The sequence below is a fragment of the Palaemon carinicauda genome, chromosome 18 (assembly GCF_036898095.1).
Source record: "Palaemon carinicauda isolate YSFRI2023 chromosome 18, ASM3689809v2, whole genome shotgun sequence".
Classification (NCBI taxonomy): Eukaryota; Metazoa; Arthropoda; class Malacostraca; order Decapoda; family Palaemonidae; genus Palaemon; species Palaemon carinicauda.
In genome coordinates this window covers 47,086,485-47,090,479 of record NC_090742.1, presented here as the reverse complement: position 1 = coordinate 47,090,479, position 3,995 = coordinate 47,086,485, and the positions used below count along the sequence as shown (strand labels likewise).

At 26.9% G+C, this 3,995-nt stretch overlaps 1 protein-coding gene across 1 annotated transcript in view; it reads left to right on the top strand.

Moving 5' to 3' along the window:
• Positions 1–223: 223 nt before the first annotated feature.
• LOC137657062 (zwei Ig domain protein zig-8-like) overlaps positions 224–3,995 on the top strand; it is a 52,251-nt gene continuing 48,479 nt past the window's right edge. The window contains exons 1-2 of the mRNA XM_068391428.1: positions 224–363; positions 505–578. The gene's annotated coding sequence lies outside the window, so the exon portion shown is untranslated. The remainder of the gene's footprint in view (positions 364–504; positions 579–3,995) is intronic.

Genomic DNA, 3,995 nt, shown 5'->3' with positions numbered 1-3,995 from the left:
AAAATGAACTGAGCGAGCATTTATTTACTTGATTACGTATGTGCGTGTGTGTGTAAGAGAGAGAGAGAGAGAGAGAGAGAGAGAGAGAGAGAGAGAGAGAGAGAGAGAGAGAGAGAGAGAGAGAGGGAGAGAGAGAGAGAGAGAGAGACCTGGGGGAGGGTAACGATTGCCGCTGACAGTGTGACTGTAGTGTGTAGGACCTCAGTTGAAGTGCAGCCCCCGAGCTGATGAAACGCACGGAGGCAGCATGCTGCTTAACCGAGGCATTCATATCTCAGCAATCTTGGAAGTAGACGAGTTTCCAGAATCTCAAGCTCACTCCAAGAGATTTGTAATTACACTTCCTTCAAAAGGAAAATAAAAGTAAATATAACATAGAATTATCTTTTCACATTTTGAGAAATATATGAAATATTTAGAATAAACGTATTATTCAAATAAATGTTTTCATAATCAAGAAACTTTATTTCAAATTGCACACGTAAATATTGTGACATATTCAAGTGGTTCTCGGAAGACTTTTTTCTTGAACAAGGAGTTACAGCCACAATCGTTAGAGTGAATTTGGATTTCTTAAGGTATGTACACAGGTAGTTTCTGTAGCATGATTATTTCAATCCACGTATACTAAATATATTAACATGTAAACTTATATATACTGTATATATATATATATATATATATATATATATATATATATATATATATATATATATATATATATATATATGTATATATATAAATATATATATATATATATATATATATATATTCATATATATAAACATATATATATATATATATATATATATATATATATATATATATATATATATATATATATATATATATATATATATATATATATATGTGTGTGTGTGTGTGCATATATGTATATATATATATATATATATATATATATATATATATATATACATATATATATATATATATATATATATATATATATATATATATATATATATATATATATATATACATATTGATGTGATGCTTTCTTTAATCAACGTAAATATTTCAAATAAAACAAGTATCATTGAATATCAATTTTATAATATTTAAAATTATCAAAGATAACTTTGGATAGAAAATAGTTTTTACTTAAATATAGCTTTATAGTAAATGCTATATTGTTAAATTAATTCTATAGATATTTGATATGAAAAAAAAAAAAAAAAAAAAAAAAAAAAAAACAAGCTTACAGATATATCACCTCTCTTCAATGAGGTAATGGTAAAATTAGAAGTATGGTGTTTTATTTTCTTTGATGTATAGACATAATTTCTTGAAGGGAGTGATGTTTGAAGTCTATTTTTGTTATCATTAATTTTCATGATGTCGGTACGTGTATACGCATTTGTTTAATAACACATCCTATATGTATTTATCTTTTAATTTACGTTAATCATTTTGGGTAGATTATTCATATCGAGTATTTTTTTTTTTTGAGGGGGGGGGGGTTGCAAGATTCCAGTGTCTGTATGAGATGAGTTTAGGACCAATACTTGCATTCATTAGTATCTGTATCGCAATAGAATTGTTTTGGTATACATTCTTAGTATTTACATAAACTGCTTACCATAGGTCACAAAACAAATAAGCTTGATTCCAAGACAGTAATCAATATTAATGACATTACCCAATCTTTTTAAGTGATCTATACCAATATTCGGTTTTCTAGTAGGCCTAATCCTGCATTATTCTCTTTTCTTATACCCGAGTTATCTAAAATTATCAAGAACCTGATAGTTCAAGGATCTCCTTCTTCAATACAATTATGTTAACCTTGTGTATTTATTCTCAGTGTGAATCCAATAATAAGACGAAATTACTATATCCTATCAAGTCTTTTTAAAGTTCATTTCACGTCTATAATTAACGTAAACACAGACACACTGACATATAAAATCTTATCAGTTATCCTTTCTTGGACTAAATAGACATACAGAAACGCGATATATATATATATATATATATATATATATATATATATATATATATATATATATATATATATATATATATAACATATGTATGTAAAAACACACACACACACACATATATATATATATATATATATATATATTACATATGTATGTAAAAAACATATATATATATATATATATATATATATATATATATATATATATGAAAAACTAGTAATAATTTAGCTTCTGGCAAGGTTAAGTTTAAGGATGAAAAGGACAGAAAAAAAGACTTCGGATCATCTTACATATTCATTCTACACACCAACGTTTCGGGAATCCATTCCCATCATCAGGGCTAAATACAACACGAAATTATGTTCACATTAGAAGTTAATGGTACATTTTAGGCTCAAAATTGCTAGGGTATATATATAAAGAGAAATATATACATTAAAAACAGTTAAAAGAGTAAAAAAATATAAAACCATTATTGATATATAAAAACTTGTGGCTTACTGAGGTCCTTTACACTTGATGAAAAAATACTGTTGATCAAAATAGAATGTAAAAAAAAACAAATATACATATATATATATATATATATATATATATATATATATATATATATATATATATATATATATATATATACATAAATGAATTTCGAACTTACTGTCAAGATATTTGAGAAAATTTTTGAAGAAAATGCTTTAACTACGAGAAGTAACAAAACAAAATAGTTCAACAAGGGATGATAGGTAATGGCAGTTAGGCAATATGGAATGGTGTGGAGCTGGTTTGATTATATAAGTAGTTGATACGGTCCTTCGTTGTTTACAAGTATACTTGTCCAAAATGTAATTTTGGAAACTATATCGGGTCTACCCGGCGATTACTGAAGGTCCGCATCGATTCCCTTGGGGGTGTCAGTCATCGCACTGGTTCCATATTAAAATCCAAAGAATTTTCCTCAATAAGAAATCACTCAACGTCATGTAAAACTCATATCCAATACAACCATTTCGAAATTCTTTCCCAAACACCCGACTACCATTTGTCCTTCTCTGGGAATCTCTTTGCATCAAGAAATTGTCTCCTTCCTTAAATAATCAAACCACCTCCACACCATTACATATTGCCTAACTGCCATCACCTACCAACTCTTGTTGATCTATTCTGTGTTGTTCCTTCTTGTTGTTGAACCATTTTCTTCAAGAATTTTCTCAAATATTTTTATAGTTCTCTGCCACATCTCTTGACAGTAAGGGTGACCATTCATTAATATATATGGATATTTTTACTTTTTAACATTCTATTTTCATCTCAAGTGTTTTTATTATTATAGTTGTAAAGGACCTCAGTTACCCATATGTTTTTATATATCGACTAAGATTTTGTATTTTTTACTCTTTTAACCTTTTTTTAATATATATGTTTTTAATATATATACCAAAGCAATTATTAGCTAAAAATGTACCATTAATTTCTTAACTAAACATAATTTCGTGTTTTATGTAGCCTTGACGATGGGAATGGATTCCCGAAACGGTGGTGTATAGAATTAATAATATGGAAGAGGATCCGAAGTCTTCTTGCTGTCCTCTTCATCCTGTTATATATATATATATATATATATATATATATATATATATATATATATATATATATATATATATATATATATATAAATATATATATATATATATATATATATATATATATATATATATATATATATATATATATATATATTGCCTTGTTCTAAGATTTCTTTACCAATTCCTTAAGAAAGTGTTTCAGTTATAGCTAAGATGTCCAAACTACATTCCATAAATTCAATTTCAACTTGCTGTGACTTTCCAATCTGATTCATGGTTTTAACATTCCAGCTACTAATTTTCAATTTTTTTGATTATTCATAAACCACAATATTCTTTGCACCCCGCTACGCCTGGGACTGCAGTTAGTTCTATCATTTTTACTTTCGCTAAACTGACCAAATACATAGAGGATTCATTGGCTAAATTCATCAAAGGATAGTCAGTT